Raw genomic sequence first — 22,416 nt, 5'->3', positions numbered from 1 at the left:
AAGGAAGGAAGGAAGGAAGGAAGGAAGGAAGGAAGGAAGGAAGGAAGGAAGGAAGGAAGGAAGGAAGGAAGGAAGGAAGGAAGGAAGGAAGGAAGGAAGGAGGGAAGGAAGGAAGGAGGGAAGGAAGGAAGGAAGGAAGGAAGGAAGGAAGGAAGGAAGGAAGGAAGGAAGGAAGGAAGGAAGGAAGGAAGGAAGGAAGGAAGGAAGGAAGGAAGGAGGGAAGGAGGGAAGGAAGGAAGGAAGGAGGGAAAGAGGGAAGGAGGGAAGGAGGGAAGGAAGGAGGGAAGGAAGGAAGGAGGGAGGGAGGTAGGAAATTAGCATTTATTATGTGTCTGCTCGGTCAAGCATTGTAATAATAAGCATTTGACAAATATTTCATTTGATCCTCACAACAACCCTGCGAGGCTGGTGCCATTGTGATCACCCATTTAAAGATAAGGAACCTGAGACAAATAGAAATTGTGAGTTGCCCAGGGGCCATACAGTTAGGAAGATCTGTGATCAGATTTGGCCTCAAACATTTCCTGAGTCCAGGCCCATGGCTCTATTCTCTGTGCCACTTAGCTGCCTCTTAAATCATTGTAAACATTTCATTTTCCAAAACATTTGTATTTAATAACTCACTGAACCTCATTTATCACTGTATACTTCTTAAAAGTAACGATTTCAAAACCCCCAAGATGAGGCTAGTTTGTATGCCTACAAGGCCCTTCCTCCCTTTCTTGTCCTGTTAAATTGTTTCCCATGTTTTAAGTAACAGCTCACATTCCACTTCTTCCTTCGCTGAGCTGCCTTGACCTTTTTGCCCATCTCCACATAGTACTTTGTTTTGTAACTCTCTAAATCACAGGTTCTTAAACTTTTTGTCCATTGAGCCCCTTTTGTAGATTGGTGAAATCTATGGACCCATTCTCGGAATATTGTTTTTAAATGCATAAAATATGTAGAATTACAAAGGAAATGGATCATATTGAAATAAAGATGCTTTTATTTTGCTTCTAAGTTCAGCCACCCCCACCCCCAAATATATGACAAGGTTTAAGAACCTCTTCTCCAAGGTACTTATCATGCAAGATAACAAGTTTTACTACAGTTCATGTCCTGTCTCTGCCCTTGAGGTAAGGGAATGTATTTTTTTTTTAGCTAAACTCATCTCTGTACTCCTTAGAACAAAGCTGCATGCACACAGTAGGTACTTAATGGTTGTTGTATATTATGCTGTATTTATATCCTGAGTGTTTTGCTTTAAAAGGCATAAGAGGAGCATAAAACATGAAACAGAAGGACATTAGAACAAAACTTGTTATCTTCCATACTTGCTTGAAGGAAGTGTGGTGCTAATTCAGAGAAGTGAACATTCATAGAGGATTTGGAGACAGACAGTATGAAATTAGTTGATGTCTGTAATCTTTATCTTCCTCAGTTCAATAACTGTAAAATTACATTTACCTGAGAACAATGCCAAAGTGAATGAAAAGCAAAGAAAAATGTTCCTCGTGTACTTTGTAAAAGGATTTACTTTCTCAACAACCAATTTTTAAAAAACAAATCAATATGTGTAGACCTACATATACATATACACATGTGTACATATAGACATAATACATCATCACACATACATATACATGTGTACACACATATGTATGCACACACACATACATATTTATGTGTATACATACACACATAGATACATATATAAACTTTAAAATAGGGCAGTTACGGTGATTCCATTGGCATAAGGTACTCCCTTGTGAGGAAGTTCCCACTATGAATGCTGGTTATCACCTTCTCTACACTTTATGGTCACAGAGAATTGCCTAAAGCAGTGGTGTCAAACTCAAATAGAAAAGGGGGAGACTAAATCATGTATCCTATGGGACTGCATATTGAGTTAGAAAACCACATCTTAACATTATATATGTCCTATTGTATTTTGGGACAGCTAAGTGGCACAGTGGTTAGAATGCCAAGCCTAGAGTCAGGCAGTGTCGTCTTCCTGAGTTCAAACCTGGCCTCAGATACCTATTTGCTGTGGGACCCTGGGCAAGTCACTGTTTGCTTCAGTTTCCTCATATGTCAAATAATCTGGAGAAGGAAATGAAAAATGATTCCAGTATATTTGCCAAGAGAAGCCCAAATGGGGTCACAAAGAGTCAGACACAACTCAAATGACAACAAATTGTATTTGTTTTATTCTGTTAAATATTTCCCAACTATATTTTAATCTGCAAACCTACAACAGTGACAGGTTAAGTAACTTACCCAAATCACAAAGTCAGTATATGTTGACTTGCAGCCAGGTATTTCTGGTTTTGAGGTCAACTTTCTAACCATTACTTCATATTAGCTTCTCTACCTTCTCAATAAACATCTGAAATAAAGAATGATTCACTGGCTGCTTTGGCATAAACATTATTCTCTATCTAGGTACATGGTTTAAATGCCATGGCTACTCAATTAAGGTTCTTAGCTTTGGAATGGTAATAACTATAACTTATTATTTTTCTTTTAGTGCTTTAAGGGTTAGAAAGCATTTTCCTCTGAATACTCATGTGAGACATACTGCAAACATATACATTATAGGCATGTTCTACATATATACATACACATACATGCTTCTCTCTCTATATATAGTTATATATACATACACATACATTCTCTCTCTCTCTCTCTCTCTCTCTCTATATATATATATATATATATATATATACACACACAGTGGGATAGGAACTACATATGGGCTTCTGTGATTTCAGTGATAAAGGGAACTCTAAGGTCAGGAACTCCTACTAACATTGCAACCTCTTGGCAACTTATAGTCTTAGATCATTGCCCAGAGCCTTGAGTGGTTGAGTGATTTGTTTGAACCCAGATCTCCACTGAAGGCCAGTGCTGTATTCGCCACACCATACAGAGAAACAGACACTTATATACATGTAGACACATGCATACTCCTATAGCAGGCTGATAATTTTCATTCCTTATTTTATCCCAGAAGATTGTAACTTATAATGGAAATGCCAACACCATCTTAACAATTGTTGTACAACTGGGCATTTCTGTAATACAGAGGTCTTTCCTCTATGTCCTTCTTCCATTTCCAAATTGAGCCCAGGAGGACAGAGGTGGGTCTCTTGATAAGGTTCCTGGGAACTGTTGTTTGCAGAAAATTTAGCCTGGATTTTTAGATTGACAATTTCATTCCATGGTTCCTTCTGTGTTTTCTGGCTCCAGTTTTAATTATCACTTAAAGTAAGTGTACTGGATATATACTTATCAACTCTTCATTTCCCCTGTGGACCACACTGTGGGTTACAAAATACAATTTCCATTTTATCTGCTGATGGCCTAAATAAGGTACACATGAAACAACAAAGATGGGCTTCCTAAATGAGCAGGGTAAAATGTTCATATAACAGAGGCTCTAGGGGTTAGATTAGAGGAGAAAGAGAAATAGATTCTACCTCAGTGGAGTTGGATAATTTCTGAAAGATTTAGTACAAAAGAACTGGGCCACCATCTAACAATATGAACATACACAAACCTAACAGTAACTTAGAAGAATATTTTCATAGGCAAAATTAGGGTTTTCATGTATACATGCAATTATATGTCATCTGAAATGTTCAAATAATTATTATAGAGGGAAATGTTGTATCTGTGAACCTTTAAAAAGATACGTGATACAAACATACATATACAGTATAATATATACACATAAATATATTTGTTATATATGTATGTATGTACATAAATATCATACAGATAATATTTCTTTTCAATCACAAGTAGTAGGCAAGTTTTCCCTGAGGAGAGAATTCTTGAAATAACCAAACCAGACATTTATTAGTGTTTTAAGATTTATAAAGTATTTTCCTCCCAACACCTATGTGAGATAGAAGTACTATTTTATCTCCTACATAGAAGGTAGAGCTGATGTTTGGATAGGTTCAAGCTTAGCCACGGTCATAAAGTTTTAAGTGCTGCAGCTCATCTCCTGATTCCAAGGTTGGTGCCACTTTACCGTGTTGTCCCCTAAGTAGGGTAGCAGTTCATATGTGGTTCGGTGTCTTACATTCAGATTGTGAAGGGCTTGGAAAGGAATTCTAAATTAATTTCCTGTGTTCTTCTCACTCTATTGTGTATAGACTCACTAGGCTAATTTTATATTCATTGTAATTTCTACCATCAACTAAAATGGGAATTAAAAACCAAAATCAAACCCTACTATGAGCAAAGCACTCCAGAGCCCTAATAGCTAAGATTTCACAATCTGCTCGATGAAACAAAATACTTAATCTCAAATAGTCAGATAATACTGTGAATTTAATGATTCGGGGGTTCTGCTAGACAAAGAAGTTACTGTTCTATGTCTGCCCATCCTATGCAATCATTTGATGCCTTTCTGTTTTGGTTACTGTGTTGGGAAAGGGGCTTTTGTTTTGTCAAGACTTGTAGAGGGAGTTTCATCAGTCCTTCCTTTTTGTCCTGAAATGTTCTGATTCCTTTATGGTAATGTGGACTGGTTTTAGAGTTTCTCTTTTCCATGAAGTTAGGCCTAAAACTAATATGAAAAACTGGACTCACAATTTTACTCACACTGATTAGCTGTGGGACCCAGGACAAGTCATTTAACCTCTGTCTGCCTTAGTTCTCCCATCTATAAAATGGTAATAATAATGACACAAGACCCAGGGTTATTGGAATGACTAAATGAGCCAATATTTGTAAATTACTTTTCAAACCTTATGTTGACAAAAAATGTTAGCTATGAAGATTGTTATCATTATTATGGGGTACATGATAAGTGGAAGACAAACTAGTAGGGACTATGGGCAACAGAAAGACATAATTATTTAACTGCTTTGATCTTCCCTCCTCCTTTTTTTTTTTTCATTTCTAAAGGAAAGAGATCATTGAGAGAGATGAGTCCTAATGTCTGGTCAAGTTCTAAATCTATGGCCCCATGAAAAGTTAAATGACATGTCATACACTGATATCACAAGATGGCACTTGTATAATCATCTAATTAATGACAGCCAGTGAGTACTACAGGATTTCAGAGGAAACAAAGATCTTGGTGACTAGGAAGCCTTCCCAGAAAATGAGGGAGTTGACCAGGAACTACCTATTTTATTTTATAGCTAGTTTTCCATGATCACTTCAGGATTGAAATAATGATGTCAATAAATCTAAACAGTAGATAATCCAAAAGTTATTGAGATTTAGCTTTAGAATTAATTGATTTTTCCCATTCTGATTTATATTCCCAATTAGACTAAAAACAGTTCATATTCCCTGGATGCACATGCTAGGTGTTGGCAGGAAGAAATCAAACAGGGATTAAAATTAATTGCTGATAATCTAGAAAGCAGATAGTGTGCATGAGAATAATTAAATTTTGATTGCATGTATTCAATTGCATTCTCATCTTTCATCTATAGATGCCCTTGCATATTGTTCAAATATCAGTTTTAATTCCTTGAGGGCAGGAAACAAGAATTTTATTATTCTACACCCACCCCTAAATAACCTATCACATTGCCATACATTCTATAGGGATGTAATAAATATTAATTGAATAGAGAGCAAGATGGGGGTAATCTATAGTGAAGAGGAGAACTGAATTTATCTTCATCTTCTACAAGACCAAAATTCATTTGTCTTCATGTTCTATGCTGAATCAACAAATGGAAATAAAGTCAGTTCAGTATCTGAGACATGATCAGAGGATTTTATATTTTTTGGTTTCATTTCTGTATTCCTGAAATACATACATTTAAGTTTCATTATTTTCCTAGCAAACCAAAATCTATTAATCACTCAATTAGCAAGTATTTACTGAACACTTGAACAGGGATTCCTCAGCCTTTTAAAAACCCAATTTGGCTGATAAAATATCTCATTATTATAATGTATTACAATAGCTGCTCAGTGCTGGGTTGCAAAGAATGAAGAGATTCCACGCTCTTGAAAAATTAGCTGGTAATTTCGTCTCTCTTAAGAGGCAGTATTTGCCATTTGCCCTAAAATTGACTTAATCTCCATTCGATCCTAGGGTCTCCAAAAGCAGCTATGTTTGAGAACTCCTCTACATTTCCATTTAGATGATGAATTTTTATTTTTTGAAACTTCATTATTTGTCCACTATATAAGGATTTCATAGCTATATATCCTTGTGAATTTCTCTAAATGTTCAGCTACTGAAGGGAAATTAAAATCAATCTGCTAAAGTATATTTCCAATACAAAAGGTATGTGTGAGGGTGTTGAGGAAACAAATGGGTGCCCATTGCTCAGTTAAAGATTCTCTGATTATACTTGTGTAGGAGAATGGATTGAATTAGAACCCAACATTCAATCTTTTTTTTTTGTGTGTGTGAGGCTATGTAGATTAAGTGACTTACTTGCCCAGGGTCACATAGCTAGTAAGTGTCTGAGGACAAATTTGAACTCAGGTCCTCCTGAATCCAGGGCCGGTGCTTTATCCACTGCGCCACCTAGCTGCACCCCAAACATTCAATCTTTTTTTTTACCATTAAACATTTAATGAGATATATTTTGTTTTAAAACAAATAATAACAGTAAGTTTACTATTTATTTTATTTTATTTTTTAAAATAAAAGTATTTTATTATTTTCCAGTTACATGTAGAATTAGTTTCCAACATTTGTTTATATAAGATTTCCAATTTCAAATTTTTCTCCCTCCCTATCCTCCCTCCCCCCCTCCTCTAGACAGCAAGTAATCTGATATAGGTTATATATACATAATAACATTAAACATATTTCTTCGTTAGTCACCCAACATTCAATCTTAAAAGGCACTGGACCATGTTCACTGGAATTAGAATCTCAGTGGTTGATAGATAAGAGATGATGTATATTGATAGTTTTCTATCTTTGAAAATGAAGAGGACTGAGTCCAATATGTAAGCCTCATGTGGACAGGAGCCATGCTTTATATAACTTTGTATTTCCCCACACTGATGACTAGAGTGCTATGCATGTAGTTGGTGCATCATAAATGTTTACTGAATTTAACAAATTGTCATGAGCTATAAAATCTTGATGCATTGGTTTGCTTAATTCCCATTAGCTATATTTGAGATTTTTGTTGCAACCATCAGATGAATTGTGCCTTGGAAGAAGTAGCATTGTTCTAATATATCTGACTTCTCTTTTCCACTTCTGACACTAATAATGCCCCTACAATTCTCTGAGCCTCTACTTGTTCAGCCATAAAATAAGGGGTCTGAACTGCATGATATCTAAAGGTCCTTTCAGTTAACAAATTCAAAGGTTTAATTTTATCACTAATCCTATATACTTACCTAATATCTTTATGTACCATTAAAATAATTTTTCTTTCACAATTGAAATAGATGAAAATCCTCCTCGACTGCAAACACGCCTACACTATTATGATCATTTCATGACAAAGCATCTTTATCCTACATGTAATTAGTAAGTTATAGCAAAAAAAAAAAAGCCTATTGGAAAATGATTAAATAAAATGTACAGCAGAAAGCTATAGGAACAATATATAAATTCTCATGAGCTAATAGTTTCAGTAAGAAAATATAACCAACTAGTTGTGTGTCCCTGGGAACGTCACTTAACCCCCACTGCCCCGCAAAAAAAGAAAGAAAGAAAGAAAGAAAGAAAGAAAGAAAGAAAGAAAGAAAGAAAGAAAGAAAGAAAGAAAGAAAGGAAATATACCAAAATTATTTTTTTCAAATGTTCTTCTTTTCCTATTTCCTTAACATCCTCTATAATAAAAATCATCTCAGCACATGTACTACCCTCTGATGATGGCCAGATTGCAAAGGCAATACCTCTGCAGGTTTCCTCTAACCGAGCTTTCCCCAAAACCAGACTGATCCAGCAGCATTTGTCATCACCACAGTACACTTGTTGTAATTCCCCTCCCCTGGTTTTTCCTTCAAAAACTAGATCAAACACAGTATCTCAGCAAAAAATAGAAAACACAAACCATTTGAAGAGATGTAAGAATATATGTTTAAAATGATTAAACACTATATACTGCAGAAAATGATTTTGCCTCTGTATCTACTTTTCGGTTCCAGGGAAATAAAAACAAGCTACATTTTGCACTAACGTGTAACCCTTTTGATTTCTCATGGGTTCTTGTTCTCATCACAATGTTTCTGTTATGTAGAGAGCCATGTTTTTTCAACCACCTTTTTATTATCGATCATGGGCTTGAGCCACATTCCCAAGCCTGGATTGCTTAAGTAAGCTTCATTTTGATTTAACCCACTTCAGCTCCGCCATTTTATTGTGCTCTTATGCATCTACATACACAGTGATAAACAAATAGAAGAGGGAGCAAAAAAAAAATCTTTCCTAAATAGTTATGTTGGATTGGCTGAAACAGTCTATACATATATGCATATTTTTGATACGATGAGATCCAATTTATGAAGCACAGTGCCTGGCACATAGTAGGTACTATATAAATGCTTACTCCCTTCCCACATTCCCCTCCTTTGATACTCTCCTTTGCTCCTTTCTAGCAACAAGGACAAATGGGCCTTAAGGAGCCCTCCTGCTGATTGAATTCTCAACCTGAACTTCTAGAGTATCAGACACAACTACATTCAAATGTTGGCACACGTGACCAACATGGAATTGGATCTCATTCACTGGATGTCTTCCAGGAAAGGCCAGATGACCACTTCTTGGGAATATAGTAGAGGGGAAGTTTTTTTTTTTTTTCAAATATGAGTTTAATTAGATGATTTTCCAGGGCCCTTCTTACTCTGAGAACATGTGATTTTCCCCCCATCATGTTAACAAAATATTGTTAAATAACTTATTAAAATATTAGCACAAAATGTGGTTTTGACTCAAATTAGGAAAAAAAAAAGTTTTCAACTACCATTTTGGATGATATACATAACTGCTCCTTCTTACTGGAACAGATCAACATTGACACGGTATGTTTATCAAATTACATGGAAAAACATTTACCCCTCGTTTCCTTTTGAAATGAAAAATATAATCTATTTTTCATCACCATTATCTTCTACAAATATTTATTTGGTCTCCCTCTGGACCAGGGATTGCAACAGGCAGTAAGAAGGTGGAATCTTCTCATTCCAGGATATCATCTTTTTGCTATCCAAATTTATAATATCATGCACTTCATAGACACTCAATAATAAAAAATAAGGATGAATTAGAAGATAAACTGAATCAGAAAGTAGAAAGAAAACTATGTCATTCCTATTAATTTTATCACATATCCTAAAACAACATTCTAAGGTCCATTTGATTGTAAGCTCCTTGAGAGCAAGGAGTGTTTTTTGCCCATTTATATCCTCAACACTTAGCATAGTGCCTGGCACATAGTATACATTTAACTGACTGATTGAAAATGAGTTTTTGGGGTGGCTAGGTGGCGCAGTGGATAAAGCACTGGCTCTGGATTCAGGAGTACCTGAGTTCAAATCCGACCTTAGACACTTAACACTTACTAGCTGTGTGACCCTGGGCAAGTCACTTAACCCCAACTGCCTCACTAAAAAAAAAATAAAAAAAAATGAGTTGTGGCTTCTAGTTTTGTTTGTTTGTTTGTTTTTTTAATCAGTCAATTGTTTTCAAATGTACCACTAGGAAAATAAGTGATATCATCAGAAGAATCTGTCGGGCACTCTGGCCTTGCCTCATTCTTGCTTTTCTTTCTGTGGCTTAACAAGGCATTTCTGGCATTCACACTATCTGGCCTGTTATTGAGTGGAGCCCTCTCAAAAGTTGCAAATTATAGAATTTATTTATTTCCAATTTGCAGTACACCGACACTCCCACTAACATAAAACTTTGACAGAAAACGAGGAACAGAACCTACATAAAATCAGCTTTGGAGAGTTCCCAGAAAGGGGGAAAAAAAAAAAACAACTTTAAAAAATGAAATGTAATATTTTTTCCATATTTTCTATTTTGAAAATCTAAAAAAAATGTAAAAATGAGTAGCAGTTTTAAAAATTCCTGCCTGTTGGGAAAGGTTTTTATGTTTATTAAAAGAAAAGGAGTCCTCGTTAATGTGCTTCCCTTATTAGTTTAATTTTGTGTTGGCAGATTCCCATTTTCAGACCCCTGTAGACTTACCAGCACTGGAAAAAGCTTTCTTCCTAGGTCCCCTGTGTAGGCTGGTGACATCTGAAAACGTGTAGGTAAAACTCACACAGAACGGGGGTTTCAGAGCCAATTTGCAGCAAGAGAAAAGATAATACCGTATTTCGCCAAGCTCGGCTTACTCTGCTTATTCTGAAAAGACTCCACTACCAATTTCCCACCCTCTTCTTCCTCAGGAACAATAGTAATTCATCTACAAGGAAGTCTTGAGGGGAGATTATTTTATTCTCATTTTCTTTCTCTCCCCTTCTATCCCTCAGAAAAACGCTGTGCTCTCTCTTCTCTGTCCAAATCAACGGGAGCAGTTCAAAATCTACGTGATTCAGAATGTCAATAACCCTCACTTCTTGAGGGAAACAAATCAGCAGTTTTCACCATCAGACCGAAACCAAATTTTACAAAACAAAACAAAAAGCCAAAGATGGTGGGCCTCCCTGAATTGTTTGAAGCCAAACTGAAATCCAAAGAAAGATACCACTTCATCACATACCAACATCATAGAGCTGCTTCACAGTATTTTCTATCAAATTAACTGTCATTTCTACTCACTTTATCTAACAGGCATTATAACTACATACAAAACCAAAGCAGAATGTACAGCCCTTGATGATCCACATGCCCACTCCCTTTAAGGAATAAGTTCATATCAGCCCCAAGAGAAAATTAAACTTGACCTCTCTGTAGTAATTTTGACTTAACCAATACTTACCAGACAAGCCTGCTCATTAAACATCAGTAGGTTCAACAGTAACAGGACCAGTCAGTGTCCTTTTAGTGATCTTTCCATTTATATTGTTGTAATCATTTTGCACCTCTGCTCTCTTCCAGATCTACTTATATCAATTTATTCTGCATCATCAACTAAGCTATTTTCAATATTGGGAAGGGACCTTATGAATCATGAATTTCCAAGGTTCTTAATCTAGAATCCATGAATCATTTTAAAAATATTTTATAAGAACATTATTGTATAATTGGGTGTTTTATTTTATATATTTAAAGATATTATTCTGAAGAAGTGATCTGTACATTTCATTCAATTAAGGGATCCATGTTCATCCAACTAATATGATATCACTTCAGGCTGAGGGGTGAGGAGAATCTTCATGGAGGAGGCAATATTGGACCTGGATCTCGAAGCATTAACAAGAATGTCGAAGGCCATAAGGGGACAGCTAGATGGCATAGGAGGTAGAATATGGGATTTGGGAATCAGGAAGAACCAAGTCCAATTTCCACTTCAGACATTTATCAGCTGTAGTATCCTAGGCAAGTCCATTCTCCCAGCATCAGTTTTCCCATCTGTAAAATGCAGGCAAAAAGAGCATCTACCTCAAAGCTTTGTTGTGAAACTCAATTGAGAAAATAAATACAAAGGTTTACAAATCTTAAAGTGCAATATGAATGATGAGGAGGAAGCTATGGAGGGGAAAGAAGGACATTGTAAACAAAGGGATGTTACCAAGAAAGTAGGGAACATTTTTTAGGACATAGTGAATAGCCCAGTGGCTGTAGTTTGAAATACATGAAAGAGAATAGTAGAAGAGAGGTTAGAAAGCTAAATCAGAGCAGACTGTGGAAGTCTCAGACAAAAAGACTTGGGAGTTTAGAGTTTATCCAGTGAGAAATAGGGAGCCACTGAAAGCTTTGGAATGCACAACAACATGGTCAGAGCTGCACTTTTCAAAGATTAACTTGGCAGTTGTATTCTATAAACTAATAGAAGGAGCTATACTGGAAGCAGGAGAATCAATTAAGTAGCTATTATAACCATTAGATAAGTGATAATAAGGACAGGAATGATAGTGGTAGTCACTGTAATGATAAGGAAGAAGAAAGGAAGAATCAAAGTTGTATGAAAGAACTGGGGGTGTTTAGTGGGAAGAAACGTAACAGCTGTCTTCAAGAATTTAAAATGACATTTGGAAGAGGGATTAGATTCATTTAGTTCGACTCCAGAAGGCCTACTAGGAAAAAGGGGGGTACAAGCAGGATTTGCTGGAGCCAGCTCATATTGACTCAGGAGGACAGATTGTTCAATTTTCAGTGGGAGCATAGACACCTCAGAAACCAGTGATGAGTACAAATCAAGGCTTGAGGGGTTATTTTGTTGACTTTTGAGATTTGAGAAAGTGATGGAGAAAATGCTAATAATTCAGATTAAACTTCCTAGTGTGTCTTGAATTTTCAGAGAGCTGGATTTGAGTCATTTAGCAGTACACGGCAGTTATAAGAAAATGGTTTTAAAAAGTCAGGGGAAGGAGATTTTCCCAAACACTTCCATTTGTCCAAAAGTAAAATGGCCTCTCATGGGAAAATGTGAGGTCTGTGGCAAGGGAAGTCTTAAAGAAGAAACTAAATGACCACTTGTTGAATATCTTGTGTGGGGGATTCACTTTTCAGCTAGGGGTTGGGATTGACCTAATTGATGGCTGAGGTCTTTCCCACCTTTATGAATCTAGTATTTTGCCAATGTGAAACATATGAGAAACTAAAATAACTTTAAAGCCTATATTTTCTGTTATTAGTTTTTAAAAAATATTTATTTTATTCTGAAATTAAGAAACAAAATAAACATTTCTATAACACAGTAGAATAGAAAAATAGATGATCATACATCAAACTGCAAATCTATTATGTACAACTTGCTATTCTGTTTAAATAAAATTTTCATGATTTTTTCTTTTTTTTTCTCCCCCCCCATGGCTATTATTAGACATAAATGTGTGTGTGTATGTGTGTGTGTGTGTGTGTGTGTGTGTGTGTGTGTGTGTGTGTGTGTGTGTGTGTGTGTGTAAAGTCATTCTATCCATACTTCTCTTTCTCTGGATACAGATAGCATCTTCCTTCATTTGTCCTCAGTTATGTGATGTAATTCATATCATTAAGTGATAAATCTTTATCAAGTACCTACTATACACATTGTTTTAGTCACTGAATAAAATACAAATAAAAATATGACATACCTCCTTGCTGACAAGGAGCATATATATAATCCATTGGAAGTTCTTAAGATATATAGACAAATGAATATGATAAAAACCAGAATACTGTGAATGGATAAACAGAGAGTACTTGGAGAGCAGTTGATCCATTTCTGCTTGGAACTATAGGGTTCCCAGTGTTTCCAGAATAAGAAAGACCAGTCTAGTAGCACTGTGGGGACAAAAAAAAGCAGCAGTTCCTAGGGAGGCCTCTATCCCCTCTGCCATACTGAGTCAGCTTCGGTTCAAAATTCAGAGTTTCTTTGTTGGTACCAATGTCCTGGTCTATTACATTTCCATGGAAGGGTTGGTTCTCAAAGGAACAAGACACAGAGAGCCAAGTGATTACTCATCAGGGAAAGCTGTGTGGCTAAAGGGATTGGCTTTCTCTGTATATTTGGTGCTTGTGTTCCCTTATGTTAAGATGTTAAGTGTGTATCCCTGAGAAAGGGAAGTCTTGTGTGCTAAGCTGGAATGTTGAGTTGCTTAAGGTCTTAGACACAGAAACAGTGAAGGGTTTGACAGCAATTAATTTATGTCAAAAATGACAGTAGAGGATGATGTTGATAGCAGAGATCTGCTTAGAGAGAGCAATCCAGACACAGGAAACAGTTTAAGCACAGGCCCAGAGGCATACGAGCATAGGCCCTGATGGGGAGATGGTGAACAGTCCAGTTTAGCTGGAGTGGAGAAGATGTGATGGGAAAGAGCATAAGCTCAAATGGAAAAAGTAGGTCAGAAATGGGGGTGGGAAGTGAATGCCATTACTAGAGAGTGTGGCTTTTATTTGGTAGTGATAGGGTAGGTTACAGAAAATGACAACAAAAAAGTATCAGCACAACATTAGCCACACACACAACATGTATATTATATATAAAACATGTATCTTATATGTATAATATGCATTATATACAATATTATACATCACTCACACATTATATATACTATACATATACAATACACATTATATATATAATATACATTATATATTAATCATACATTATATATCATACATTTTATATAGATTATATGTCTATGTATATATGTGTGTTTGTGTATAAAGACACACACATCTCAAAAAAGCAGAGTAAACCCAGAATGTGGTACAAAAATCATTAGAGTCAGAAGCCCTGGATTCATGTCCTGAATATGCCACTTTTCATCTATGGAAAAGTCTTTTTGCTTTTCTTATTCTGTTTCCTCATCTGTAAAATGAAGAGCTTAGAATAGAATCAGGGATTCTCAATCTGGGAGTAATATTTTCCTCCCAAATTTTGATAAAAACTGTTGTTGTTGAGTCATTTCAGTTGTGTCCAACTCTCCATGACCCTATTTGGGGTTTTCTAGGTAAAGATACTAGAGTGGTTTGTCATTTCCTTCTCCAGGACATTTGACAGATGAAGAAACTGAGGCAAACAGGCTTAAATGACTTGCCCAGGGTCACACAGCCAGTGTCTGAGACCAGATTTGAGTTCACAAAGATGAAACTTCCTGATTCCAAGCCTAGTACTATGTCCACTGCACCACCTAGCTGCCCCAATAAAAGCCGTACTTCAATATAAGTGGTTTCTTTCATGCCTTTAACATGTTTCTGAAAAGGCGTTCACAGGTTTCACCAGACTGTCCAATGGGTCCATAAAACACAAAAACAAGTTTAAGAACTCACAGAGCAGATGATCTTTTAGGACTTTCTTTTCCCTTTTCCCTTTTCCCTTTTCCCTTTTCCCTTTTCCCTTTTCCCTTTTCCCTTTTCCCTTCCCTTCCCTTTTCCCTTCCCTTCCCTTCCCTTCCCTTCCCTTCCCTTCCCTTCCCTTCCCTTCCCTTCCCTTCCCTTCCCTTCCCTTCCCTTCCCTTCCCTTCCCTTCCCTTCCCTTCCCTTCCCTTCCCTTCCCTTCCCTTCCCTTCCCTTCCCTTCCCTTCCCTTCCCTTCCCTTCCCTTCCCTTCCCTTCCCTTCCCTTCCCTTCCCTTCCCTTCCCTTCCCTTCCCTTCCCTTCCCTTCCCTTCCCTTCCCTTCCCTTCCCTTCCCTTCCCTTCCCTTCCCTTCCCTTCCCTTCCCTTCCCTTCCCTTCCCTTCCCTTCCCTTCCCTTCCCTTCCCTTCCCTTCCCTTCCCTTTCTTTCTTTCTTTCTTTCTTTCTTTCTTTCTTTCTTTCTTTCTTTCTTTCTTAGGGGCAATGAGGGTTAAATGACTGGCCCAGGGTCACACAGCTAGTGAGTGTCAAGTATCTGAGGCAGGATTTGAACTCAGGTCCTCCTGAATCCAGGGCCGGTGCTTTGCCCACTGAGTCACCTAGCTACCCCCTTTTAGGTTTTTTCTTGCTCTAAATCTATGATCCTATCCCATAGCAATTATGCAAATGACTTAAATTCAAAAAATAACAACAAACACTTTAAAAGGAAAAAGCAATGAAGGAATTATAAATAATTTATTAAGCATTTCCAGGTTACTAGCCTCTGGTCTAAGCAGTGAGTTAAGATAATAATTGAAGGGGGTAGTAGGATTGAGGGAAGTGTCTTTTAGTAGTGGGGAAAACCTGATATTATTAGCAGAAGGTGAAATCAATTGAAAAAGAAAGAGTCAATGGGCAACTAGGTGGCACAGTGGATAGAGCACTGGCCTTGGAGTCAGGAGGACCTGAGTTCAAATCCGACCTCAGACACTTCACAACTTACTAGCTGTGTGACCCTAGGCAGGTCACTTAATCCCAATTGCCTCACCAAAGAGAGAGAGAGAGAGAGAGAGAGAGAGAGAGAGAGAGAGAGTTAAATAGAAGAAAAAAAGTAAACTATTAAATAAGATTCCAGGACAGCCAGGTGGTGCAGTGTATAAAGAACTGGGTCTGGAGTCAGGAAGAGTTCAAATACAGCCTCAGTCACTTACTAGCTGTTCCACCCTGGACAAGTCACAACCCTGTTTGCCTCAGTTCCGCATCTATAAAATGGGGGCGGACATGTGGAGAAAGGAAATGGTAAAACCATTCTAGTATCTTTGCCAAGAAAACCTCATGGATATTGTACATCAAGGCATGTGTGCAAATTTATTTTGATTTGGGGACCCTACCTTTGGGCTGAGATTAGAAAGCCTTGGGCCCTCAGGGTTTTTTCTGTGGGGGAGGGGCTGGTGCCCCTCCCCCTCTGTTTCAGCTCAGTCAAAAAGCCCAGTGGGCTGGCTGTAAGAGACACCAGGTCAGATGGTTGGGGGAAAAAGCCCCAGCCCCCTCTGCCCTGAGAGGATCTATCCCAGAGATCCCAGGCTCCTCCAGGCCGGCCTCTGGCATAGACCATGCCGAGGTCCCAGGCTCGCAGAAGGGGGCAGGGTCCCCTGGATGTGGTCGAGCCACCCTGGCCACAGCCCTAGTGTGGCCTGTGGATTAGTTGGGCATGTGCGGGGGCGCAGGGAGCCCCGAGGTTTGAGTGGAGAGAAGGAAGATATATACCAGAGAATTAGACAGTAAGGGGGGCAATGGACTGATGGAGCAAACAGACAGAACAGGAGATGGTACAGGAGGCCAGGGGATGCTGGAGCACTAGCAGAACACTAGAAGAAGGTCCATTGGTATGCAGGAGGAGGCTAAAAAGTTCTAGGGCCTCAGGTGGAAAGAGAAAGCAGACTTTGTATAATTTGCATTTCTTAACTCTTATCTTTTACATTGATTTTTATAAATAAATTCTGCTTTGATTATTTAATTAAGAGGCTTCTTAATCTTTTGCTTATCTATTTGGGAGTAGTGTTGTGGAACTTTTTAAAAGGCCCATATTAAAATAATAGCAGTCAAACATCCACAGATTAGTCAGAAGTCCCCAAGATTAGTCATCCATAGATTAGACCCTGGCCAGTTAATATAATATTTTCACATTTGAATGGCGACCCAGATGGGACTTCTGGCCCAAATTATAATTTTTCTAAAGTTATAATTTTTCATATAATCATAATTTTCCATATAAATCCAGTTATAATTTTTCAGGGTAGATTCAGTTAATTGATTTTCTTTTACGCATATGAAGTTGGACATGAATGAATAGCGGAACAACAAAGATTACTGAGGACACAGGATGGGTAGAGAGCCAGAGAATGGGTACCGAAGTCAACTTGGCAAGCAGTTTTCCTCTCAAAGGAGGAGAATTAAAGAAAATGGGTGAACTGCAAAGGACAGTGTGGGGCCAGAGACTCTGAGGACACTGAGGAAGGCTAAGTGCCAGGAGATGATGAGGCAGGTCTATGCTACCCAAAAAAACAACGGGGACTTAGAGTGCAAGGTCTGGGCAGTGGGCAAATGAAGGAAGACTATGGAGGATTTTTCTAGCAAAGAAGATAGCAATAGTCTGGACAGACAGGTAGTTGGCAGGAGGGTGGTCGAGTAATAAGCTGTGGAGTGAGGGTTCCTGCAGAGAATCAGGCATAGCATGGTGCCAAGTGGTACAGCAGGTGAAAAGAATAGGGTATGGAGCCTCAGAGCACCCAAGTTCAAATCCTACCTCTGAAAGTTCCTACCTTTGTAAACTTGTACACAAACTGAGCCTCAGTTTACCCATTTGTAAAATGAGAGGGTTGGATCAGACACCTCTGAGGTTCCTTTGAGGTCTAGATCTATGATTCAGGTATCAAGTGGAAGACTAGGGAGACAAACAACCAAGGTTAATTGCCAGATACCCTTGGCTTGGAACTAGACGTAAAACTTGGGGCTTGTGACATGATCCCTAACTCTATCCCTATACAAGACCAAGGTAGGAATCAAGGCCTCGAAGTACCTGGAACATTGGACAAGTTAGGAGGGCAAGTACTCATGTCATGACACCTCCAGAAAAGGCTGGAACAATTGGGGAGGGCCTACAAATGGGGCTGATTGATGATGACAGGTCTCTGATTTGGTGTCCTGGGACCCAGTTTTAAATTCTGGCTCCATGACTTGCTACTCACCCATGTGATGTCAGCCAAGTCAGCACCTAATGCAAAGCTTGGCACCCAGGCTAAGTTTATTTATGGAAAGTCATCTAACTCCAATGGGCATCTGTTTATTCATCTATTAAATGTTGGGATTGGAATAAATGATATCGAAAGTACCTTCAACTCTTTAATACCTTAATAACCTCTACAAAACTAGCTGTAGGGTAGTACAATGGATTAGAGCTCTGGGCCTGGAATCAGGAAGACATGAGTTCAAATCTAGTGTGTGAGTCTGGGTAAGCCACTTAACTATTTCTTCAACTGTGAAATGGGGATCAATAGCACTTGCATCCCAGGGAAGTTGGATCAAATGAGATAATATTTCTAAAGTGCTTAGTATACTGTCTGGGACATATAAGGTACTTAATATAAACTCATTCTTTTCTCTTCCCTTCCTTCCCCCATTTCCCTTCCCTTGCCTCATTTTTGGTACAGCTATTCTAGGTCACTTGCTGTTCTTCCCATTGGGTACTCCATCTCCCAAATCTACAACTTTGCACTAGTTATTCTCCATTCCTAGAATCTTCTTTCTCTACCTCCATTTCTTAGAATCTCTGATATCTTTCAAAATTCAGCTCAAATGCCACCTTCTGCAAGAATCCTTTCTGTCAACCTAGTTGCTAGTGACTTTCTTTTAAAATTATCTTTCATCTTCTCTGTATGTAACTTGTTCCCATTTATTTATTTTTTTCTCCATTAGAATGTAAGCTTGTTGAGGGCAAGGGCTGTTTTAGTCTTTTTTTTTTTTTTTACATCTTTAGTGAGTAGCATAATGCATGGCATATAATAGGGACATAATTAATACTTGTTAGTTGATCAATTCTAAAGTAATGTCATTTTACTAGGACTGGAAGATAGTCTGAGAGGACACAGAGCAAGGTTATTGATATTGAATTATCTGAACTATTGATCTTTTCATTTTTCCATCTTCGTTTTGACTTATGTCCAAGCTGAGTCTAAGAGTGGGGGCTACTCAGCATGGGTTAGAGGCATTCTAAGGTTAACTGCCCAGCTGAAATCCCATTTTCATGGGGCTCAACTCTAAGCTCTCCACATTGGCTTCATTTGAGTCTTTCTCTCCTCTTTAGGGATCTCTCTCTAAAGAGAATCTGCAACCATATATCTTCTCTGTTGATACTTAAGGCTGGAAGGCCAGGATTTCTTTTCTTAAGTTCTCACCAACTCCATCCTTCATGAACGGTGGCACAAAGGGCCTTTGAACTGGTCTGTTACTTAAGCAAAAAGCCAAGTGTCTGGTAGTTAGGTTCTGTTAGGTGGCTTTGATTTTCTCCATAAAGGAAGGAAATAGATTGTGTTTAAGTGAAACAAAGGTCAATTTTAGGAAATGAGAAGTGGAGATAAGATTTGGAAAAGACCATTGTGGTCAATAGTCCCTTTAGCATATGTCATATTCTTGATGAAATAAATCAAAGTCCCCTCACAAAGTAGGATAAGTTGAGGTTCTATAAGTGAGGAACTAGGCAGCCTGGGAAGACTAGGATGGGCTCAGTTTCACTATCTCCCAATATCTCTCAATATAACAGAGAAACTTTCTTGTGATTGCTCAATTTTCAAACAATACCCTTAACTAGAAATTGAACCTATTTCAATTAAATATTTTTATTTAATATGGAAATCAGCCCAATCTAACATATTAAATCAATAAATAGCCATAAAAATGTGCCAGAGAGATAAATCCAAATAATGTCATAGCAAAGACCCCTTTGAACAACAGTTAACAGAACAAATTGTCAAATGTAAAGATATATTAATTTGTTATTTTGTCCAGGATTTAACTCTACAGTGGTCTTACGTTATTACTGTGACCAAACTGGCATACAATCTTGCTGGCTATAGATTCAGGAAGCAGTTTTGATGTATTTGGCAAGAAAATATCTGCTCTTGGCCAGTTTTCCTATCATGTTATGAACCAACCAATCAGTTTTTCTTTTGACAACTGTGTATGCTTTTGTTATTTTTTCTTTTGTTTTTTTCCCATTCCCATTCATTTTTTTCCTTTTCCCTCCATTCTCTCCCCTTTTTCATCCTTGCTCCCTTCCTTCAGCCTTCCCTTTCTTATTTCCATGCTTCTTTCTTTCCTCTTTATCCTCTTACTTTCCTCCCCCTCCTTAACCTTACAATTCTGCTTCTCCCTCCCTTCCTTTCTCTCTTAGGGCTTCATTCTTTTCTTCTTTCCTATCCTTCTTCCTTCTCTTCCTTTACTATTTAACTGCAACTTCTATTCATGGGAAACCTCACCTTGTACTTAAATTTAAGTCTCCTTTGATTCTCCTGCACCAACAGACTTCAGTGAAGTACTTACATTTAAGAATCTTGTTGTAAATCTAATTCATATGGGTGTGTTTCAGATCCATTTTCTAAACCCGGGTAACTGTTACTTTTAAGACTCTGCTGTAAGAATTCTGAAAATTGAAATCGATTTTTCTCCCCTCGGCTTGTCACATGATAGGTGAACTCACAGCCTGAGTCACTGCTCCATCTCCTGGAAGTGTGCATGGCTAGCAATATCTAAAGATGTAGAAATCTTTAAAGTTGCAAGCTTGGGGAACAACAGATACACACATAGGCTGTTTGAAATATGCTTTTATGACCAAAACATTAAGAGATCCTTCTTTCCTCCACATGAAAGATATATACTTCTCCAGAAATCATCTGTAATTAAAAGAAATAGCCTTGCTGAATAACATGGAATGCCTAAGCCTTATGCATTTTCCCCACACTGAAGATTCAGTGTCTAAATCCATGATTTCTCTGTCTTGCTAACATACTGTTTATATTGATAAATTTCAAAGACAATGGGGAATCTTTCAAAATCCAAATTATGCCACTTTAAGACAAAACTTGTAGTTACAATTTGCATTCAATGCTTAGGCTTTCTCTAAGTTTCTGAAAAAAAAAACTTTTTTTCTCCCTGCATTGAAGTTAATTATTGAACATCCAGTTCTCTCTCTCTCTGTCTTTCTCTGTCTCTGTCTCTATCTGTCTCTGTCTCTTTCTCTATTTGTCTCCCTTGTTTTTGTTTTTGTTTTTTGGCTAGAGAAGTAAAGGACTCTTATTGAAAATTGCATTTTCTATTTTGCAAATGTATTCACTTTAATTTCTAATGTGTTAAAGTAATAGAGAATAGATGAACTTAAAACTCTTAAAATCTGTGGAGTGTTAAATCTATCCTAGTATAAGAGGGAAATATTCTTTCATCTGCCAACTCTCTGGTATTGTGATTTCATTATATGATACCTGGCATCTCCATGGAACTTTCTTATACTCAGGTGTCAACTTAGGCAATGGGTTTCCACCACCTTCAGGTTATTGGTACTGGACTGAATTATAAAGAATTGTATCAATACTTCTTCTGATAGATTGATTGGTATGCTGCCCTGTGGATCCCTTAATCTTGAATGACACTATTCCAAATGCTGAGTGGCTAGATTAGCCAACTAAGGATTGCTTCTTAATTTACATTTTCAGACCCCCACTATGGCATATTTAGCATCCCAGAGAGGCTGTATGCTTTTTTACTGTATCCTACCTCACCCCATTCAATTCAATTTAACTCAGTTCAACAAACATATAGTGTGATTCTTAGAGTAGGTAAGGTTACTTCAGAATGATGCTCTTCTTTATAGAAGGAAAAAATTCCGTGCACTATGATCAATTCTTGAATTTTAATCAGTACCTTTGCATTACTATAGCAAACACGAGATGCAGTCAACTACTACTTTTTTTCCCCAGGATAGCCAAGGAAGGACTCTTCTGATTAAGTGAATAGTCTGGTGAACTTAAATTGACACACATTACAAGTGGTTTTCATTTTTAGAAAGATAATACAACAAAAGTAATGTTACTGAAAACATATAAATGGTGACAAACATCTTTTATGATTCTGAAAGAAATTTGGGGTCTTTTGCTCCTTCTGGGTCATCATAATGAACATATTAAACATCATATAATGAAAAGTCCTTAAAGGAAGGCACTAATTCATTTTAGTCCTTGTGTCCCAGCTAAGCCTCATAAAAGGCACTTAATAAATGTTTGTTGATTGACTGACTGATTGTTGAGATCTACAGCTATAGATGGTACTGGGTGCTGTGCATATGTGTGTATATGAAAACCAGAATATGGCCTAAAAATGTCTTTTAAAGTAAATATGACCCACAGATATTTCTGATACCAGCTTTTCTCCTCATCATTTATTTCTTTCTCATAAAAGTAGATTATAAAATATATAGGGAAAATAATGAGTCATTTGAGATGTTTGGTCATTTGAATTCGGGACAAATGGGAATTGATTCTATAATATATTTTACA

Source organism: Dromiciops gliroides, chromosome 6 (genome assembly GCF_019393635.1).
Source record: "Dromiciops gliroides isolate mDroGli1 chromosome 6, mDroGli1.pri, whole genome shotgun sequence".
Classification (NCBI taxonomy): Eukaryota; Metazoa; Chordata; class Mammalia; order Microbiotheria; family Microbiotheriidae; genus Dromiciops; species Dromiciops gliroides.
The sequence above is the reverse complement of the archived record's forward strand: the minus strand, read 5'-3'. Positions refer to the sequence as shown.